This window comes from Cavia porcellus, unplaced genomic scaffold (genome assembly GCF_034190915.1).
Source record: "Cavia porcellus strain 051 isolate PalLab524CR breed Dunkin Hartley unplaced genomic scaffold, mCavPor4.1 scaffold_19, whole genome shotgun sequence".
Lineage (NCBI taxonomy): Eukaryota > Metazoa > Chordata > Mammalia > Rodentia > Caviidae > Cavia > Cavia porcellus.
The window spans coordinates 6,964,790-6,988,099 of NW_026947502.1; the positions used below are offsets into that span (position 1 = coordinate 6,964,790).

General features: G+C 44.3%; 1 protein-coding gene across 2 annotated transcripts in view; it reads right to left on the reverse strand.

Moving 5' to 3' along the window:
* Glra1 (glycine receptor alpha 1) overlaps window positions 1-23,310 on the reverse strand; it is a 95,030-nt gene that overhangs the window by 65,248 nt on the left and 6,472 nt on the right. The window lies entirely within an intron of this gene.

The window sequence follows — 23,310 nt, forward strand, 5'->3', positions numbered from 1 at the left end:
CTGGAAGGTATTCCAGGATTGCTAACACACTCCGGTTGGTAATCTGAAGAAGCCTCACTCGTGTTGGAAGGAGCTGCTTTTGATGGCGTGGGTTAGGAATAAGCACACTGCTGGTTTGTATGTGTGCAGCTGTGGGTGTCGGAGGGTTTCCGTGACGTGGGTAGACTTCTACGTGTGACGTATGTGTGTGTCATGTATACGGATGAATGTGTGTGTAAGGGGTGTGTGCTGGGATTACAGTGTGCACCAAGAGGTTTGTGGAAGTGGAGCAAGTTTGTTACATAGATTAGTGTGTGCGGCCGGGGACATAGCCCAGTGGCACAGCACCTGCTTGGCAAGCATGAGGCCCTGAGTTTGATTCCTGGTACCAAAAAATAAAATTAGATTCTTAGATTAGTGTGTACAGAAATGTGAATACTTGTGTTTGTGGCAAGCACGGCATTTGATATGGGGATTTTTTTTGTGTATGTGGGGTGTACATATACTTGTGGTAGAAGGTGTGAATATAAAATGCCTTTGTGAAGTATGTTTGTGGTATGTATTTGCATGTATTTATTTTTGATCTGTATGAGGAGATATATAGAATAGTGCAAAAGAGGAGAAGAACAGAAGAATTGGAATCCATCCTCTGTTGGTCATTTATTAGCTGCATCAAGTTATTTAAGTCTTTCTGAAGTTTAGTTTGCTGGACTATCAGATTAGTTTTTACAAGGAGTTGCTGGGATAGCACAGGTGAAAATTCCTGGATCAGTTTTTGGAGTACAGGAGGCACTCATTCTGTTATTTTCACCTTGCAGTGCGTGTGTATGTGCGTGCATGATTGTATGTGTGAGTGTGCACACACATGTGTGTTTGTGTGTGTGTATAGCAGTTCACAGCCTGAAGAGTAGTTTCACCTTGTCTCACACTGCTTTAGGCTGTACCACAGAGCTGGCATGGCATGATGGTCTTTCCAGGTGCTGTCCATGGCACCATCAAGACCACGGTCCCAGCCTCAACCCCTGTCAGGTGTAAACTCATGATTGCTTCGTGCTCTGTTGTGGGCAGAGGCGAGTGACATGCAAATTTTCAGCACTGTCGTCCTGTTCCAGGCCCTCTCTAGGAATGGCAGGCACGAAGTTCCACAAGCTCCCTTTTCACACAACTCTGCCTTTTCCTAATAGGATCTGGGGATGTGGTCCTCCCTCCCCAGCCACTTGAGCTCACACACCATTGCTCGGCCCTCAGGCCTCTTTCATAAGCCCGAATCCTATTAGGCGGTACAGTGGGAGGATGAATTTGCCCCAAATTATTCCCTACCACTCGCTATGAGTGTAGAGTGCCATTTAATAGTAGAATCCTCCCCAAAGCCAGCGTGTCCTCTGCCTAGTCTAGGTCTCTGCAAGGTATCTGCATTTAGTCTCGTGTCCATTGCTTCACTCAAAACCCAGCGCTGAGCTGAACTAGAGGCAACCAAAACTCTGAAAGGTTGAGTAACTGCCTTCAGGTCACACAGCAGCTTCTGGGAGAAGGGATTAGAACTTTGATTTCAAGAATTGATGCATACAGATGCCACAACATTTGAAAAAGCCCTTTGTAAATGGTGAAGAGTGTACATCAGGATGGTTTCTATTACTGTTTTGTGTTTGACACTTATAACATATGCCAAGAAAACTAGAACATGCGTCTGACTTCTAGTGACCCCGACATGCACACTGTGGAATTTACTGCACTTAAAAACAGAAGATCTCATGTGGATTATCAAACAACCCTCTGTTGTCTCAAAGGATTCAGATGGAAGTTCCTTTAAAAGTCTCATGTCCAGTCTCTCCCCATATTGTTTACTGTAGCTTTTCACTTTCATAAGTTTTGCCCTGTGTGTGTTTTACATCTACACTGATCTGGAGTCTGAGGCCTTCCCTAGGTCACAGCGGAAGATCAGCAGCATTGAGAGGCATCAGAGACTTAGCAGGACCTCTGCGTTGAAGGCAATTGGCACAATATTAAGTCAGTGTTACTGTGTGTTTTCAGCAGCAGCCAATCACACCGCCCTTCCTCACAGCCCCAGTCCAGAGATTCCTTTAATTTTCCTCAATACAAAAGCTCCATTCATTTTTATGCCAAAATAGCCCTTTTCCTCCACTTGATAATCCTTGTACATTTCTGCCTATATTTAGACAGTACAATTTGCACAGGATTATTTTAAGCCCCTCACCCCTCCAGGGGATCTGCGCTGGGCGCATCTGGGTAGAGCAAATACGCCCTGGGGAGCTCCTGATGCGTGTTTGGAGCTGTCACTTTGAAGGACTTAAGGCTTTGTTCGTGGACTGTGAGTTACTGGACAGAGAAGCTGGGAATGAATCTGAGAGGTGAAATCCTCAATCATTAGGATTTTCTGACCTTGCCAAAGTATTAGGAAATGATGCAAATTGTTTCAGGGATTACCGAATGTTATGGGTGGATCAGACTTTGTTGAGACAGATTTGATTAACAGTAGTTTTCAGAAGGTCAGTGAGGTCTTTGGGGATAAAGTTTTCTGCTCCCCTCACTGAAGGTGAATGGTTTATGGTGTCTTCAGTGACAGAATATGTGAGATATCTATCAATTTTGACCTGGGATCTGTTACACTAAGAGCCTTTGGTACTTAGAGGACCTGTTGTGACTATCAGTGGCACAGGAGATGGAAATGTCCAGAAGTAAAGTTCAGTGGAGGGCTAACAGCAGGGTGATATCACAAAGATCGGGCCATGGCCTTTGGCTCTTGACATTTAGTCTCCCAAGATAAAAAGTGAGGGTACTAGGGAAATCCCTTAAGGGTCCTCCAGCCCTAGGCCTTCCTTTTATGAATCTATAACATTCCCTGCTTTCATGCATTGAGCTTGGGAATGAATTTGTCTGGACTACTTCGAGAGAAAATGAGTATGTTTGTCTTCCCCAAAGACAAGAAAAGCTGGATGGTTCTTCCCATCCAGTATCAAGACTTCTCTCCAGTGGGCTGAAGTGCTTCTCAAGGGTTTGTTGGAAGAAAGACAAGATCAATGATGCTCAGATTCTCATTCTTCAGTTACAACATCAATTGGAAATAAGGAATCAATATGCAACCATCAATCTGAATTTTAAATGACCGATGCTTGGCAATAAGACTGGGGAGAAATGATTTTGTTTATACTTTGCATGGTACAGCACACTCAAGAACACCCTGACAGATGCCACCTCCCCAGCTCACTGTAGGCACAGAAGTTGTGGAAGCCAAGGTACGAAAAGGGGTGCATGGGCAAGAAGTGATAGGAGAGGAATTGAGAAGCCAGGACAGCCAAGGGAGGGCCTTGCAGGGCTGGAGCAGGAAGGCAGAGGTGTAGACTGAAAAGGAGAAGGATCCAGGCATGGGGAGAGGAAGAGGAAGGGCTGCACACCCCTCCAGTTGAACTGGAGATTGGGTACCCACGTGTGGCTGGTAGCAGGGTGGGAGAGTCTGAGAGAGAGAGTGGGACAAGACAACTTTTGTATCAACACTTGAAGGTTGGTGCAGAGTTGTCTTGGTGAAATGAGACGGAAGTGTTTTGGGCAGAGGAGCAGCTTCTGTAAATGTAGAGGTGAGAGAGCTGGAGAAAGTAAAAGAAGAGTAGTGTGTGTACAAGGAGGGAGAGCAGCAAGGAGAGAGACAGAGAGAGACAGAGAGAGACACAGAGAGAGAGCATGTAAGATTAAGAATGAACATTTAGGTCCATTGGGTTAGCGTCAGCATGGTTGGGACTCCCAGTGTGTGTCCTTTCGATGGGTCTGAGAGTTCAGGGAAAGTAATCTTTCTCAACCCCTTTGCAGTAGTAGTAATAAGTCCAACTTCTCAGTTCTCTGGTTCAGCTGAATTGTGGTTTGGCCAAGCCTGGAAAATGTGGCTTCTAAAGACATCTTCATACTGTGGGTGTGCTTGGTTTCCAGACAGTTTGTTCCAGCTTGGGCCACAATAGTCCCTTTGTCTTGGTGAGGAGTTAACCCAGTGAGCTGGTATTTATTCAGGGTAGAGGGTACCTGGCTTCGTGCTCAGAGGCTGACAAGGGGCCTCTGTAGGTCTCCGAGGGCATTGGCTTAGTGTGTAGGCAGAAAGGTCCCTCTGAGGAGCAGAGTGGTGCAATAAGGCAGGAGCTAGGAAACCTGGGTGTCAGCTTTGCTGTCTCTCACTTTCCCTGAGGTCTTTGGTTTCAGTCTTTCCTAGCTCGTCCGCAGTTCTGGATTAGATCAGACCTGAAACATGTTCACCTTGAGTGCTGATATCATCTAGCAGGTGGTGGTGGATGCTTGGAGAATTCCTCGGCTGACACAGCAGGAAGGAGTAGGAGCACAGATTGTCACTTCCTGCTGGAGTCATGAGTGGCAGCTTTTCTGATTTCTCTGAGCCCTCTTGTTTTAAAATCCTGTGATCCTTATGATTTATTGCGTAAGGCACACAGTGGTGATCACAGATGGTGACATCACTGCCTACTGCTGAAAGCTCTCCTTGTGGGTGAGTCTTGTGTCTGGTGAACAGTAGCAGTACGAGTCAGTTGTTGAATAGCCTTTGCATTCTTATCATCTACCCATCAGTGCATAGTACGTTATGTACCTTAGCAGTTACTATAAGAAGCTGCCACCTAGCTGGGTGGCCAGTCTGAGAGGGTTAAAGGAGAGAGGGAGTCTTCTGGGGCAGGCAAGGGATTAATGAGGGGGAAACTTCTGAGTCTTATTAATTTCAGTCTCTGTGTACTTTTAGAAAACCCCAACATTTGCCATTGTGTGAGTTGTGCTTTGCAGGAAGAGGCTTTCCTTGGGCCTGTGGCCATCTTTGGGAGAGAGGTGGAGGCCAGGGGCAGAGAAGGGGCTCACTGAGCTTGGCAGCCCTTGGCCTCACGCACTGACCTGGTTTCTCTTTCCTGATGCTGACGCCAGGCGACATGGAGGTTGCTGTACATCCTGGGCTTTGCCGGTCACCCTCAGCGTTGCCTCGGTTTCATCATCAGGGGAGCATCTGGCTTCCCCCAGCCAGCTGTGCAATTCTGATTTTATTTGATTGCGGTAAGGGGCTTAGGCTGAGGGGGGTAGTGCCTGACATTTTATTACTCTCACTTCATGATCTGCTAAGCACCTCTGGGAGCTGAATGTCACAGTGGGCATGCACCAAACCCAGTTCTCTCCAGATCTTCATTTCTCTGGGGGGAGCCCTCCTCTCCCCTTGTAGATGGGGCCTCTGAGGCATGGCTTTCACAAGCTTGCTTCCAGCCTCTTTATAAACATTGTTTGCATAAAGCACAGAGTCTGCATGGTCAGGCTCAGTAAATATTTGTGGACTGGATGATACACGCCTTGTCATTCCAGGGGAAGTTTCATTTAGCTGGGTAGCCGTTTTGCATTTGTGATACAATTATTTGGTTGGAGTACAAAAAACAAAAAACCAAAACCAAACAAACAAAACCAAAAACAAACTGAACTCTGGCCCTAGGACCCCTTGTCAGCCCCTAGAGAAAATTCTCGATGTCCCCTAGAAAATCCAGGGTAGGAAAGGGGGAAGCACTCCGGCCCCAAGAACCCTTCCCATGGAGTGACTTGGGCAACTGGCTAGTTCAGCCCTATGTGCATGAACTCTACATTCTTGCCCCACTTATGACATTAATTATAATTCTGCAGCAATCATCTCACTTGGTTCTGATGGCCAATATATGTCTCACATGGAGACATTTTCTGACCTTCAGAGTAATTCTGCAGTCTGGTCCTAAGGGAAAAGCTTCCTGATTATGTCCTGGGCATCAAGGGGCCCCCAGGTGCCTTACAATATGAAGAGTCCAGGGAGACCCTTCAGAGGCTGCCTGCTGGAGGTCCAGCCTATGGGGTTTGCTTTGCTTGAGTGGAAGCTCTTAGCAGGCTCCGTATCATCAGCATGCATCCCATGTGTTGAACAGGGAGAGCAAATGGCTCTCATTACCTTCAATGCAGGTTTCTTTTTAATCAGATAAATTTCACTGGAGAAATGCATCTTTGTAGAGTAATGGAGTTCAGGGCTTCTGGACCAAAAAAATTTTTTTGGAAAAAAATTGCATTGATTAGCAGGGACTGGTCCTTTGAGGTTGCAGAAGTGGAGGGAGGTATAAATATCAAGGAGAAATAGTAATAGGATTAAAAGAGACATGATATTAGCTAGTGAGAGTAATAACTACTGCTCACTATTTATTACAGCTTAGATAATTTGCATATGCACCATATTTAGTCTTTTTAACAATCTTATAAAGATGACATCAGTACCCCATTTTACAGATGAGGAAGCTGACTCATTCATTTCCAGAAATTTAGCCAAGTTCTCGAAGTTGGTAAGCAGCAAATCCCACGAGCCACCTGTTCTCACTGCTAACCACTATGGCCCAGTGTTTCTTTCTTTCAAGCGATTGTGATTTGCAAAGTCCTTCTGAGGAGCCGCTCTGGTTCACCATAGAAATATTTCTAAGACTTTTTGGAATTACAAGTGGGAACTAGGAGCTCCAGGAATTGAAAAGTATGGGTTGAGAACAATGTGAGTATCACTTACCCTACCTAGCAGTTTAGTGCCCTCAGCCCTTCCATTTGGGACCCAGACCACCCCGGTGACAGCCCTTCCCTACAGATGATGATGAGGACCGCAGAGAGGCCGAGAAGGCTGCTCAGGGCCTCAGGTGGTGAGAGCGTAATGTACCTGAGGTGTGCAGATTCCACTGTCTGCATGGTCGTTCCCCAAAGGCAGCGTGGGAACAGGGAATCCTTCTTGACTATCTATGAGATCATCTCTGTCACAGTTGCTCTGAAGTCAACATGCCTTTGATTTTACTCATTTCTGCCTCAGTTTCTTCATCTTTAAAATACTATTTACCTTTACCAACTGCAAATATTGTTTGAATGACAAAAGGTCACAGTGCTTTTACAAACGCGGTAGAAATAAACTTACATTTTTCAGATTCATTTCCTAGGCACTTTGCAGTAATGACCATCTCATCTGAGAGAGCATTAGGTTATTATTTCATTTATTTACTTATTTATTCAAAATAAATACAGAAATACTTCTAATGTGTCTGAGTACTAGGTGTTAGAACAGGGTATGAATGAAAATAATAACCACTACTTCTTACTGAGTAGTTATGAGGTGTGAAGCCTTATGTTAAAAGCTTTATCTACAATATTTATTCTAAACCTCCTTGTGAGTTGGGTATCATTCTCGTCATTTTAATGATGGGGCAGCTGAGGTTCATAAGATTAAATGTCTTACTGAGTGAGGTTCACCCGACCTCACAGAATTTTCTCCTACCCATGTCAATGACAAGCTTGCCATAGTTATAGCTTTCTCTCAAACTTGTAGATATAAATCTATTTGAAAACAAATATGTGATTGAATACCTGTGCCTATTTTCTTTTCTCTTCCCCTGTATACTATTTCAAACCTAGAATGGAAAAAACTCAAGAGGTTATAAGGCCATAGGGATTGTAATCAGCAAAAATGGTGCTGTTTATCCCAGAAAAATGGGTTTTCAGTGGAGTGGAGCATGGGTGTGTGTGGTGTTTAAGCATTCAAAATGATTCACTGGATAATGTTGGGAAAGGAAACAGTTCTCACTGATGGTCTCGAGAGGATGAAAGGACCTTGGGTGGTCTAATGGACAGTTTGAATTAAAACCCAAAGTTGCCTTTAATATACTGAATGATTGGTCTTCAGGAAGTGAGTGCTTACAGGCCAGCTCAAAGCCTCTGACTGAAGTGGGTATTCGTGTGCAAGCACAGAGAGCTACAGGGAAGTTGGGGCTCCAACCATGCTCTCCAAGTAGCCCCTGTGATTTCCCTGAATCTCTAAGACAGAATCAAAGCTGCAGCTTTGCTCAGTGGGGTGGAATTTCTTTGTTTCCTGGAGAAATTTCCAAGATGTTGGTGGCAGGGAGGGAAGAATTAGGACCATGGTCCCTTTATGCATTAAAAGGAAAGACACTTGTTGAGCGCGTACTGTAAATTAATGACTGTAAACAACTTTGCAAGTTTGGTGGAGCCTCCCATTTCTATGCTATAATGATGGAGTCTGGCTCAGGGATGAATTAAAGCTAGCAATGCCCTGGAACAAATGCTCGCTAAATACTGTACACAGACCCAAGAACTTTTCCGGGCAAGTTGCCTACTGCTCCCAGCAACTCTATGGAGCATCACCATTTTTATTCTGTATTTTTCAGGTGAGGAAACTGAGACTCTGAGAGAGGGACTGACTTAAGGTGACACGGTGGCAGAGTTGACGTGTGAACGTAACAGAAGTGGGATTTTGGCATGGACTTTGGAGCAGCTGTTTAAATCTACCAACACAGCTAGCTCAACTCAAATATGCATTCCATTAATATTAAGTTCTCTGTCCTCTGTGGTTCAATATAAGCTTCTGTAAAGAATGTTTCGTTAGAATTCAGGAGAGATGTCAGGCAGAGCTTGTGGGACTTAGTGAGTTGGGAAGATGGATGAGTGATGTGGACACAGCCAGATTTCAAAGCAGAGTCTCAAGTCTCTCTGTTTCTCTGGCTTTTTTTCCCTTTCTGTGTCTGGTCTTGAGGCTCCTCTAGCTGTGTCACCTTTCTAGCTCACAGTAGACCAGATCAGAGCCGGTGTCCCCTCCTTCTTGTTTTTTTGTGGCAGGGCTCTGAGGCAAAGAGGAGCCAGCTGGCATAGGGGACAAGCTGTGTGGAGTCAGAAATTGTGTGTGTGACCTCTACCTGTTGCAATTCTTTATTGTCTGATCTCAAGCACGTCCCTTTATGGTTAAGAACGTCCTCACCCTTGCCACACAGCACAGACAGCAACGGGGGTGACTCTAGGAACTTCAGAAATCTTTGTACTTTCCATGGAGTCTAGAGGGGCACACACTCTCACACCTAGAAGAGCACCACGATACTCCCGGGTGCTTCTTCTGCTGTGCACTTAGTAATTTGTGTGTGAGATAGTAAAGGAAGAGCATCACTTAGGCATTTCAGTCAACAGGACTGAGATGGTCTGGTGGTAACCGAGTAGTAATTGCTGCTGTTCAAATGGACGCTGTCCAGTGGCAAAAACTATTCTTCCCCAGCTGGCTGCTTGCCCTCATTCCAGAGTCTTTCAACTCTTTAAAAAAGTAACTTTTTCCTCTGATGATTAAAGCAATAATGCTTTTTAGTGCACTGGAAAAATACAGTGTGGTTCAAATAAAAACCCCATCTGGAAGTTTTGTTATCTAGATACTGTTAAAACACTAGTATGTTTCTTCTTGTCTCCCCCTTTTCATCAGTTTTGTTTTCTGGTTAGTTTTTCTAACTGAAGATCAAAATGAGCATTTTCTCTCATTGTTAAACCTTTAGAAACACAGTTTTAAATGACTTCATATGGCAGTGTGTGGCTGTATTAGCATTTATTTAGCCATCCCCCCTATTGTTGATCATTTACATTATTTTCAACTTTTAGCTATTATAAGTTATGCTATGAAAATCCCCCTTGGTGACAAATTTCTTTTCAGGTCTTAGAAGCAAAATTGCTAAGTCAAAGGGTTGGACGATTTTGGAGGTGGAAGGGCTAAAACATTGTAAATGGGCCACTGTTTACCCCCCAGGACCAGCAACTTGGCTGAAAGTTAAAAATTAATTCTTCATAATGTAGAATCTATTAGGGACAAGGGCTCAAGACAGTGGTAAATAAAAATTACAAAGAAGGGCAGTGACTTTTTTCCTCCATTGCTTCACGGTGCCCATGGAACCATAGATACTGGGGCTGCTGGAGAGAGAGAGAATGACCCCTTTGTGACAGGTTGTCTGCACTGCTGTGGTGCACTGTGTCTTTTTTCTTGGTGTTAAGTTGCTCTGTGTGCATCTTCTTCTGTGTCATGCAAATTTCTTCCCTTAAATTACCTATATCCCCTCAAAGCTTAAAATGGAAGGTAGGATAGCATGTGGACCCAATACTGATTCTGCCATGTATTAGCCGTGAGATATTGGGTAAGTCATTTAACTCCTCTGGGTCTGTTTCCTTAGCAGTAAAATAAGGGCAAGAATAGAGCTACTGTCTAAGATTGTTGGAATTAAATGAAAAACAAAATATTTAGGCATCGACTGCAGTGGCAGGTACACAGAGACCACTTAGTATGGTAACTTTTGCTACAAATAAAAATAAAATTAAGTTTCTTTTCATAGGTGCAAGTCAGGCATGGTGGCACATACCTGTAGTCTCAGCACTTGGGAGGCCGAGGTGGAAGAATCACCATGTGTTCAAGGCCAGCCTAAGCTACATAGTGAGACCTTGCCTTAAAAAATCAAACAACAAAAGACTAAAACAAACAGGCAGACAGACAAACCACACTGACTGCTCATGAGGTGAAGATACGTTTTTGCAAAAGTTTTGTTTCAGCCTAAGCTAAACCTAATACTGTAACTCTGAAGGACCATAGAAAATTCTAAAGGCTGAAATCGGTGGGCATGGCAGGATATAGTGGATACAGGCTTCTACTTCAAATCCTGGCTAATTTTTTGTATTCAGCTGTAGGATCTGCATTTTAAGAGGGACATTAACAGCTGGAACAGGTCCAGAAAGGAACAACTGGGCTGGTAAACAAACTCGAAATTGACCTATAAGGAATAATTAAGGACTCTGTGGGTGTTTGGCTCAGAGAAGACTTAGACAGAAGGCACTGGTCTGTTGGTCTGTCATAAGGAAAAGGCATCCAAGTTAATCAAATAATGGTCTTGAGTCCTTCCCTATTCCCAGACAGTGAGCTAAGCTCTTGCAAATATTCTTTTTCCTTGACTGTGTCACTGTACGAAGTGTGTGTTTGTGTTCCTAAGGTGTCAGTGAACCCACTGAGGCATAGAAGGCAGAAGTGACTTGGTGGAAAGTTGCATGGCTAATAAGTGGGCAGGTAGGGCCGGAATCAGGTCTTTCTCACTTAGTTTGTGTACCTTCTAGAGCTCACTGACTTGCTCCAAGGGAACAAGGAGAGTGAGTGTGACTTTCAGAATCAGATAAGTGAGGAAAAATATTGTGAACATCAGGACTCCCCCAGTAATGGAAGAGACAGCTTAGAACTGGATGGTTAGTTTCTGGTCCCTGGAAGCATTTGGCTGGAGCTTAGACTTTCACACAACTGAGGGCTATGCTTAGCATTGTAAGAATTCTTGCATGTTCTTGAAAGTTGCTTAACCCCCTTTTAGGCTCAGTTTCTCCTCCTGAAAAGTCAGAATACTATCTATTTTGGTACGGTTAGGATTTTAGAATTGTGAAGAGTTAAAAAAAACACAGATAAAAAGATTTAGCCAAGAACGCAGCACCTGGAGGCTGCAAATTACATACTAGGTGAGCAGGTCTTGGGCCCTTTGTGCCAGTACTTGATGTTTATATGGTGCTCTATGCATGTCTATGCGGGGGTCCATCCCAGATCTGAGCAGACTGCCTACTTCAGTCTGCAGACGCAAGGACCTGCTAGTTTCAGCTCCCTAAGGTAATGATAGGTTGGGCTTTAACACAAAGCAATGGAATTAATCAAAAGGGCATTGGACTGAAATGTTAAGCAATGAAAGAGATATTATTGGAAGAGAGATTAGAACCACTTGACTGTATTGATCAAGTGGTATAGGGCTTGCAGAGTACGTGGCCATGCCTAGCCATTTGGATACAGTGAAATTCAATCCATTGGTGACACCTCTTTGTCTTCCAGGGTCTTAACATCTGGAATGACTCAACTGTGAAAAGGTTAGGTCATAGGCCTGAGCGGCTGTCTAAGCTAAATCTTTTGGTTTGGATTTTAGCCCCTGGGCAAGATGCTGAGGGGCAGGGGGTTGGAGAAGCTCTTGGAAAAAAATCTCCTCTTCTCTGAGACTTTCTCCTTTTGCTGGTTCCCAGAATTTGAACTTGCAAGCACAGTGTGATGTGGTTGCTCTATAGCTTCTTTGGGTGCATTCCTAGTGTCTTCCTGCTGCCCCAGGACACCCCCCAAGTCTGGGAAGATGCTGATCTTTATTGCCGGCCATCAGGGTGGAAGAGCAGGCCCTGCAAGAGGCCTACTTTCCCAGTAAGAAAGCAGCATCCTCTGGATACTGCAGACGTTAGCCCAGGACCCCACTAATATCAGCCACGGTCCCAGGAAGGGAAGACCTGGACCTCTGTGGGAAAGCTTTGATTTTTTCAATGCTTGACTGCTTGGATCCCTCCTGTTTCTCTTTCAAAAAGGCCAAAAGATTGCTTTGGAAAGTGCCTTCTTCTCGTCGTATCTCCGGTTCCCTCCATCTTCTTCTATAGCACTGGCTTCTCCCATGCTGGTTCCCTGCTTTTCTTAGTGTCTGAACCCTAGAATGCGGGTGTGCGGAGAGATCGTCAAGGACATCTGTGCATCCTGCTTATCCTTGTTGGTTTGAGCAGACCAAGGTGTGGAGAGGGAGGAGACTCACTGTGAGCTCTTGGCTGACCTGGACTGGGCTTTCTTCTTTATCAATCTGCTTATCTCGCCTTCCTTCTCTTTTCTCTTTCTTTTCCTTGCTTTCTGGGATAGTCTTAGCTTGTCACCTTTGTTGCCCAGGCTGGCCTCCAGCTTGTGAGTCTCCTTCCTCAGCCTCTTCAACAGCTGGATCTACACACTCCTGCCTCCACACTTTGTTTTTGGTTTCTTCCAGTATCTTTTATCTCTTCACACATCTCATTGTTATAGATGGAAAGGAAGCTGGGAGTTTGGGGAGCAGAACCGAGAGGGAGATCTGTTGCCAAGTTTTCCCTGCCTTTTTTTTCTCCCAGGAAAGGCGGTGATTTAGGGTGAGTCCTTAATATTCTTCCTCAGAGACTCTATTTACCCCTTCCATGTGACCCAGCCCCGTGCCCAGAGGAGCTTGTGCATCTTTTGCCTATGAAACATCCTTTGTTTCAGATGGAGACTGAACTTGGATTGGCAAGGTCGTTGAGGGGCCCCAGCTTTGTAAGACTTCTGCCCTGGACTCTTCACCCAGAAGTGGGGATGATGGTACTTACTTCACAGGGTTGCTGTACAGATTAAACAGTTACTGCATACACAGATCTTCGAAAAGTTCTTGGCGTATGATAGGATCTCAAATGCATATTACTTGCTAGTATTACTAATTATATATATTGTTGGGAGCCGCGGCCGACACCGGTCGCCTTACTTGGCGGACGTAGGGCCTGTGGGTGGGAGCGGAGCCTGAGCTAGATTGCCCCTCCCATCGAGTGAGCCAAGTTGGCGCCTGCTTCCTGCCCCCTGATTGCGCTGGCGACTTAACCCGCTCTGTAAGATAGTCTGCCTAGCAACAGCTGATGTTAGCCAGTCAGCCCGCATCGCGCGCTTTAAACTGATTGGCTACTGTTGCCCTATAAAAGTGAATGCCTCTCCCGCCACGAGAGGAAGCATGAGAGAGATAGAGAAAGTCCACCGGCGAGAAAGGACTGGTGGCAGAGAGGAGGCCTCGCGGGGCCCACGCGGAGATAAATAAAGGCAAGGTTGCACACTGTCAGAATCTGTCGCGTGTTCTTCCTGCAGGCCGGGAGCGACACCGACAATATATTACTGCTTTAGATGATTTCTTATCCATAAGGCAAGGTGAGGGGGCAGTCACAGATGTCATGCTAATGAAAGGAAGGAACTGAAGACTACAGATATTGCTGAAATTGGTATTTGTTAGTAACTTAGACAAAGGATGGTCCGGTCCCAGCCTGCCCTCCCTGAGGAGTTTGCCTACTTTTAACCAACAAGTGCCACCTTTTCTTTCAGGATTTGAATTCGAATTCAGCCCATGTGTATGACCTACACTGAGAAGCTGTTTGGCAAGTTAGGATAGAACTGAGACCGTAAAGTTAAGTGAAATAAGTCAGGCACAGAAAGTTAAATAGTGCCTGGGTTTTCTTATGTGAGACACCTAAAATGTAGCTATAAAGAAGACATATTAGGAAACAAAAAGACCTTATAGAGATGGACTAGGGGTCAGCAGGGAAGAAGGAGGTGATCGGGGGTTAAAGGATTGAAACTGTCAAGACATGATACATATACAGGGCTGGTTCCTCAAAACGAAACACCACACACGTACATGAAAAACGTCAAATGCTTGGAAGTCGTCTGAAATCTAATGAAATATAGGTTCTGCTACAATAGGTATATAATAGTAATTATTTGAATCAAAAGAATCTGTCTTTATATTTGTTACATTTCAATAAAGATACTTGAAAAGGATTTCAAGAAAGGTGAAGTTAAGCCTTCCTCAGAGCTGAGATGCTTTTTGAGTCCTTGTGATACTTCCCACCTTTCCCAGTGATAGTGCTGAAGGCGGCACAGTAGACAGAGCCATCACCCCCAAACCCAAACCACTTAGATATCAAGCCCAACACATAGTCTGTCATTTATCTTTAACTAGATTGAAGAAATTTTAATACTGTCAGTATTCTAATGCAATTGGTAACCCTGGTACCTCATGAGATAAAAATCCATGCTGATTAAAATAAAATTATCCTGTAGCAGTGTTACTTCTTGTGCTCACTACCAGGGAAACACCTAGTAGATGTTTCCAGAAGTTGTCATGTGGGTAAGAGACTTCAGGTCCTCAGTACTTTTCTGGGCTTGGTATTAAGCCACAGTGATTATGGACAAATACTTGTCCTGCTGGCCTTGGTTCTTATAGGAAACAGAAGGAATTGGGCCGGATGTCGTTTACCCTCCTTTCGTGACTAGGAGAATTTAATGAATTGCCCACTGGATTGGGTAGGACTCCAGTTGCCCTGATGAGAATATGTCCTGTCTACCACTTTGTTCTCAAAACCCAGATCTGCAGTAGAACTCTGGCTTTCGATTTTCTGGTGACATTTCACTTCAGGCACAGTGACTTCAGTGGGGAAAGCAACTTCCAGTTGCTCAGAAAATTCCAGCAAGCGCACCAGATGGTCTCAACCTCTAGGCTCACTTATGCTGGGGGAAAATGCAATCAACTCAGTATGTTGTCTTTTTGGATTTGTCTTTCGCTACCTGATGAAGACTGTGAGTTTGATTGTGTGCCTCCAGATTTGTGCTTTCTGACATCCTCTTTTTTTAGCTTTTAAAAAAATCTATGTGTGTGTGTATCACATATGTTTGTAAAACATTCAAGCTTTGTAGACACATTTAATGCTTGAAATAAAAGTCCCCAGAGTCTCACTCTCAAGAAATAATAACAACTAAGCACAGTTTTGGATTCATTTCTCTAGCCTTTTCTCCCCCCACATGAAATACTAATCCATATGAGAAGATAAAAGTGGAACCCTACCACACGTACTATCTTGCTACCCCACCCTGCCCTGGAGTCATCATTTATCCTGGGTTTTTCTGCATGGAGTGAGGTCACCTAGTGTGGCCTTTAGTATTCCTTGTCAGAACTCAGAGCAATTGGTGGCTTGTAGTTGGAATTAAGTAGTTTTTTAGCAGTGACCAAGTTATCCTCTCTTAGCTGGGTTTGCGATGGAAAAGACCTATTAGGAGAAGGAAGGGCAGAGCGGAACTGGACTGAGCCTGGGTGTTGGGATGGCTATCTGCCCATCTGGTGTCCTTGAGCTCAGGGTCATCCAGCTGGCCTGCAAGCTAGAAAGCCTTTCTCCTTTGCCCGTATCCCTCTCTTGGCACTCTGCTACCTGGTGAATTAGTCATTCTCTGTGGCTCCACTTAATTATTTTGAGTCCTGAAAAATTAGCTTCAACTTTATACTATCTCCCCACCTCCAGATAAAATTGGTTAGGCTCACTCTGTATGCTTACCTCACTTTGCACTAGCCCACTTTAATTATAGAAGTAATGATTTCCTACTTTGTACAGAATTATGATGCGCCATATGCAATGCTAACTTCCTGCTTTCTTTCACTGACCATGATGGTCATCCAGCAGAGACAGATCATTATCATTCCCATTTTACAGATGAGGAAAATGGGCCTCATAATCTTACAAACAACCTTGCTGCATGGCAGACACCTAGCAAGTGGCTTAACCAGGATTCCAGGTTATATCTGGTTCCTAAGCCAGAGTTTTCAGCAGTGTGGTCTTCTCTGAGCTAGTTCAGTTTGAATATTCTGCAGGTACAGCTGGAAGGATCTATAGTTTTTACATAGTCTGACCTCACTTTAGTCACAGAAAAATTGAGACTCTGTTACAAAGTCAGGTGGAGCTTCAGAGAGAGGAGAGCTTTGCTCTGAGTTTAGGCTGTTTATTTATTTTTTTTTTTTCGTATTTAAGTTTATCAGTACATTTTAGGTATACATATTGATCACTGTCATCATACGGAATTTATACCTGTACATGATATATTTTGCTTTTTTCTTTTCTATTCCCCTCCCCTCCTCAGCCCTTCTTTGCCTCTTTACTTTTGAGGCAGCTTGGAGATGGAGCATATAATAATAAGCCTAATCACTCAAGTTTTTAGGATATGTAGCCTTTTGTATTCCAAGGCTTCTTCAGTGAATTCCTTCAAGCTCCTTCCTTTGAATGTGATATAATTGTTTTTTTCTTTTTCTTTTTTTTTTATCCTTTTGAGATGGAGTTTTACTGTGGAGTTCAGGTTGGCTTTGAACTCAGTTTGTAGCAAAAGTTGGCCTGAACTCACAGTGATCCTCCTGCTTCAGCCTCTGAGTGCTGGGATTGCACTATGCTTGGTTGAACATGATGTAATCTTTTTCTTGGCTTCTGCAAAGAAATTTTCTTCTCTTCTGGATGTTTTAGATCACATTAAGAAAACCACCTCCAATGAAGTTCATGCCTTTTGTACAAATAAAACCCTTGTGGACCATTTGTCTGTCTTATGGAAGGGCATTCCTGCGGGCCTGATTTGTGGAGGGAAGGAGCCTTATGTGCAGTGGCTTAGGTAGTCGGAGAGGCCCAGAGTTTGCAGCCAGCAAGAATAAGGCTGACCGACGTACTGTGACAGCTCTAGACAGCTCTGCCATGTGGTGCTTACCCTCTCACTGTGACCCACTTCTTGGAGCTCAGAGGGGTTGTGGTGAGACACAGCAGTGCTTTGAGGTTGGCTGGTCTCAGTTCTTCAGGTCCTGGGCTTTTGCAGAGTCAGTCAGGGGTGGATGGGCAGTCATATGGGGACAAAGCAATGTGATCTAACAAACACTGTGTCCAGTGTTTGGTCCCAAGGACCACTGGGAAAACGTTGCTTATGCGGGAAGCAGGGTGAGTTGGGAACTCAGGGAAACACCAGAGGAAACATGGACTATGGAAACACCAGATGTCGTCTCGCTTGCATTTCACATGCACCAAGCAATTCATTAAATTCTTAGGCTTCAAGGGACTTGCAGTCCAACAGAGTTAGACAGGTTGCTTGATGTGTGTAAAGTCCCTCTGAGCATGGAGTGCAAGGGTAATGCCCTCTGTTTCCAAGGAGACTCCAGTGGCGAGTCCATGCCCAGCTGTGGGTAGGGGCAGTGCAGTCCAGGGAACACTTGTGGGAGGAAGTGATGCCGGACATGGATGTTGAGGTGTGGCTAGCATCCTAGAGATGTGGGAAAGGAATTACCATTCCTATTGTGTCTTGCTAGGGTAACTGAAGTGGGACTTCAGTCTCAGTTAGGGAAGTGGTCCTGTTTTTAGGGTGAAGGACTTGAGGTTGAGAAAGGTTGAGCAAACTGTTGAGATTCTAACGCCAGCCATGACACAGCCTGGCTGCAAAAATCAGATGAATTTGAACCCAGAGAGAGTTTATGTGCCTTTTCTTGGCAGAAACGAGGGGAGTAATTTTCCAGACTTTAGAAGTGAATGCTGTGAGCACAGACCTAAGATATAAGGATACTGATGATCCATGCTGGGTTTGGTCTGTGTGAAGGGAAGGAGCTGGAGAGGAGGGTGAGCAGAAAGTGTGGTAAACTGAGAGCTTTATGTTATACGAAAACCAGGTCTTTTGAAAAGGAAGTGTAAGGCTCAAGCAAGAATGAGATATGGTAGATCTGTGTGGCCATCAGTAGGAGGCAGCTGAATGATAAAGGAAGCTGTCACACACGGGGTTTAGAATAATTCCATTTTTTTTTTAAAAAAAGAATACCAGTAGCTTATACCAAGATCATAGCAGTCTGAAGTCGAGTGCCTTCTTCCTGCCTGGTACTGCTACCTCTAGTTCGGGTGACTGTGGGGGAATGTTTGTTTGTTTAACCTCATGTGTATCCTGGGCTGAATGATAGTCCATGTTTCACAGGATTATTCAAGGGATCATTGGGTTAATACACACTCAGTTTTTAGAGTGATGTCACACACACGGCATTCATGCTTTGGTTATCATTTTGCTATTAAAATTATCTGGACGAGTGAATATCATAGTGTTAAGAATAACATATCTGCCTATTTCCCTTTGTTGTTTAATATTTTAAAACAAAGAAACAGAATATTTACAATATAATAAAAAAACAACAAAAGAAAAATGAAATAACAAGCCAGCATGTCTCTTTTGTAAGTTGATCTGAGGAGAGTATATGTCTACTGTATTTTTTCTTCTACTAGCAACAAGTCTGCTAGGGACACATTGGGAAATGGCTCTGGTGTCACTCAGAGAACTGGCAGAAATAGTGTTGGAGACAGGATTGTCTAGGCTTCCTGTAGGCCAGGTCTGGAATGACCCTTGTTATAAGGAGAGCTGGCTTGCTTGCACTGCTCAGTCCTCCCTCATCACGTCCAGGCTTCCTGGACTACAGACATTCTGAGGAGCCCAGTGGATTTGTGTGGGACCAGGAAGCCTCGAGCATGTGGTGCTAGAGGTTGCACTGCCTCTGCAGACTCTCAGAGAGAAGACAAAGCGTCATCGGGGAGACTCAGTCCTGCATGTTGGGGAGCGAATTAAATTGTGAGGCTGAGAAGGTCTATGATCTGAGCACAAGAGATCTAAGAGTTTTTATAATACTTGTTCCTGGGTCACAGATTCTGCTGCCTTCTTCCTAACCTCCCTGCTCAGTCAGAAATTCTCTCCCATAATCCTAGATAATCCCTTTCAGTTGAATAATTTTGGCTACCAGGCAGGAGGACAAAGAAGAAAAGATGTTGCTTTGTAAACCATCTCTATGCCCAGAAGGGTAACTATGCATTTGTTTTTGATAAGGGTAGAAAATAGAACAAAACTCCCCTCCTATGTGAAGCATGGAGGTTAGAAACTCATATCTAACTTTATTGTTATGTAGAACCACCTACGAGGGATTAGCTCTTAGTATGTGGAGAGACAAATTCATCTCTTACATCTTCTTCATCACCTCAGTGTTCACCCATCTCTAGTTTGGTCTTTTGGTGGCGTAGCAATGGCAGAGTAGTGGTTAAAAGAGTAGTTTCTATAGTCAGACCTTTTGGAGTCCTGGCTGTCGTCACTACTACACGTCATACTTTGGGCAAGATTCATAACCTGTTTACTCCTGCTTGTAACCATACAGTGGGCATACGCTGGTACTTGTGTCTTAGGGTTTTTGCAAGAATTATGACATAAGACATATGATGTTGATAGCACAATAACTAGAATTCAGTAAATATTCAATAAATGCAAGTGATTGTTATTGATAGCCTGGGCCGAGATGGGGCATAATGAGAGGGGCAGAAAGGAAGGCTTAGACAAAGAGGGATGTCTATTAATATAAATAATGCACATGCTCTTTGCATGACGTGGCAACAGCCACATCATCCCTTATGTCTGTCACCTGCCTGGGGAAATGCCACGTATGTTCCCAAAGATGTACTTACACTGTGATTATTGCAGTACTGACTGTAGTAGAAAAATCAGAAAACACCAAAAATGCTCCTCAATAGGAAGATGGCTGGGATATGCTAGGAAATCCATGACATAAAATGCTTTGCAAAACTGGAAGATGATAGAAACAGGCAGATAGACTATGTGGAGATGGCAAGGGGAGGTGGGAAACGGGAGAGAGGGAGGGGGAAGTATAAAGGATCAAAGTGGGATATGCGTATGTCCCGGTTCCCCATGAAGACTGTGTTTGCTATGTACCACAAATGTATATAATAAAACAGGAAATGAGTAGAATGTGCTGCAGGGGGTAAAAGAATGAGGTAGAATATGTGCACATGTTGGTGTGTGAACAAGACAGTCTGTGGAATTGTATGGCTAATGTGGGTTATGAAACGATAGTATGCAGTTACATGCATGTGTGAAGATATGTGTGCATATAATATATATGCAGTATAGAATGTATGTAAATAAAAATGATCGAGAGGAGAATAGATAAAAGGCCTATGGAGGTACTTATTACAGGGCATTTCAGGCTTAAGTCTAGTATTAGAATTTCATATAAAGAAAAAGTATGTACTGTATAATTGAAAATGATCCAGAACTGAGAAAGAAATGGCTGTATGGCTTCCAATAGGAAGAATGTGGCCCTATCCAACCCAAGGCACGATGGGAAATTCCCATATCTTTTCTTCTATGCTTCTTTCCCTCTCCAGGATCTACTAGCAGAGGGGCAGGGCTACTGGCTTGATATCTCCACCAGCTAACAGGGACTGCAGGCTTGCTATACAGTGTACACCGGTATGGTGAGCTAGGATCAAGGAGAAGTGTATTTGAATCCTGTCTTTATCTTGAGGTTAGCAGCATGGTTACTTGCTGCTATCCAGAACCAAGTCACTCTTCCTCTCCAAGCCTTAGTTTTCTCAGCTCTAAAGTGAGGAGAGTTAGTGATCGTTGTCCTAGTTTATCTTTTAAAGGGTGGTCAGATAGCTCATGCAGAATCGTGGATGTGGGAGACTCTATGAAGTGCTGCTGTGCAGACGCCGTGCATCTACTTGGCAGCCTGGTTGCAGTGGTCTTGGAGCGTTCTTCTGGAGCTGAGGAGTGTTGCCAAAGGAGACGTAGCAATAAACGTGCAGCTTTCAAAAGGCTGAAGACCACAGCAGTTGCTCTACTTGGTGGATAGAATATTAACACATGTAGTAGAAAAGCTAGCAGGTCAGAGGGGTAGAGAAGAAAAGATGTGGTCCTGGGGTCAGCAAATAATACAAGAGGACAGTGGTCTCTGGACATCTGGGAGTCCCAAGCAAGTCTGCAGTTATGAGGCTGATACACAGTGTGCACAGAAAAATGGTTACATTAGTGAGATCTTTGGAGAAAGAACCAGAGATTCCCCTCCTTCTGGCTGTCTTGATGCACATCCACCATCAGTCCCAACAGATTTTCACTGCTGTGTCCCAAGAACCCTGGGGACTGGGAATTAGGCTTCTCCTTTGGGTGCCCCTCTCTTTGTGCAGCCTCACCTAGAGTTCCCAGGTGATGAGATGTTAGTGCAGGACATGTGTGGGATGGGTAGCTCTCTGAAGAACCCTCTCCAGGGTTCCAGTGTTTATGTTTATGGGGGTGGAGTGCAGCTGAAGGCCAGTGTGTGAGAGAATTGAAGGATGGAAGTTGCAGGGGCAGTCAGGGCACATGGACTTTATAGTTGACATACAGGGATGGACATACAGTTGATAGGAGGATGGAGAATTTGCATCTGTGTGTAGCTTTGGGAGCCCTGCCACTTTGTAACTTGGAGGAGCTCATGTATCTTCTGCTCATGTGCAGAATGAAAGGGTTGTGGTGTGTGTGTGTGCGTGTGTGTGTGTGTGTGTGTGTGTGTGTGAGTGTGTACCCCTCCAGAATGCCTTAAGTCTTGCTGCTCAAGCCTTTTGTCCACAGAGACACCTGCAACACCTGGGGGTTGCCAGAAGTATAGACTCTCAGTGTCCTATCCTATAAGACCTCTGCAGTCAGAAGCTGCGTGTGTGTGTGTGTGTGTGTGTGTGTGTGTGTGTGTTTCTCTGCAGTTTCTCTGTATGATGAATTTGAAAAGCAGCACCTTCCAGGCAGGTTTCTGGGTTCCATTCCTGGCCGAACTCTGTTTTGGTAGTCTGCTATGATGTTGGGAATCTGAATTTTACTTTGTCACTGCTGGGGATTGAACCCAGGATGCTGTGCATACTGAGTAGGCACTCTGCCACTAAATTTATTTAACTAGAAAATCATTTTACTGAAATATGATGGACATAGAGAAGCTGTTCTTATTTAATGTACACCACTGAAGTTTAAAGATGAGTATACCTCCATCACAAGGCCAAACTTTCATCAGAACCTATGCCATACACCTATCCAATCGCCTCCAACAGTTTTTTCCTGTCCTCTTATTTATAATTATTACTATTAGTCTTATTTATAATTATTACTGTTAGTCTTACCTCAGGTAAGATTTACTCTCCTAAATACGTGTTTTTGATAAGCCCCTCACTGCTGATTTTGAGAGCTGTTGAATTCTAGAACTGCTCAGAACTCTTCCTGCCCCGAAGAGAGCAGGTAGAGAGTTCAGGATACAGCTAGCAAGGAAAGGAGGAGGCCTGTCTCCCAGTGCCTATGACAGCCCTGGTTATGAGGGGAGAGAGGACTGTCCTGGAGCTGCTGACCATTTCATAGCTGGGATTAACAACTGCAGGCAGCTCCCTGTTAAGATGGTAAACTCATTTAGCAATGAAAACTGAAAAACACCCCAATTCAAAGGCGAAAGTGGTAATCTAATTGCATTGAATTTGCCTCAGAAGTCTCTGACAATATCCACTCCAGGAAATCACAAAGGAGTCCTTTATACATAGTTTCAAAAGCTTTGGGGCCTCACAGCCTGTTAAGGGCTTGCATTCCTAAGCATAGGCGCCATGTGGATAAACTCCCCCCATTCCACATCAGGGACATTGTTTCCTGCTAATGTGCTTCTGAATGGAGTTGCTGGCCTGCCCCAGGGCATTTTTGGTTGTAACTTAGGCTGTGTTTTGGTGATTCACTGGCGTTCAGGGCAGACAGGCCATCAGCTGTGTGATTGCTGACGGTGCCTGTGTCTTGTCTGCCTGCGCTTGTGTTTTCTGATGGGTCCTTCTGGCTTTTTCAGAGGTCCTGCTCTTTTCCTAAAGTCACACTTTTACATAACTAAGGTGATTTCCTTTTAATAATTGTTTGTCACATTGTGCGTTTGTTTATTTACTATCCAGCCTGTTTTAAGGAATTAAAAAAAATACCAATCAGTATCTGTTCATGGCAAGATTCAGAGAACTTATAGAGGTAATTTGGGGATGCAGGAAGGAGAAAACAAGTATTATGCAGGTCTGTCTCTGACCTGCATTTCATTTACTGGTCTGCAGCAAATGACAATCCTCAGTGTACAAAACAAGCTTGAATTTCTTCTGCCTTCCTCCTGCAAAGTATATCTGGTTTTTCCTGCATGCCTCCCCTGCAAGGGACTGTTACTACCACTGAGGCAGTCAGTGCAGGGCACCTTTTGCTGCAGCTCCTCGAAGGTTGTGAATTCCACTGGGCTGGACTTGTGTGTGTGTGCATTCCCCAAA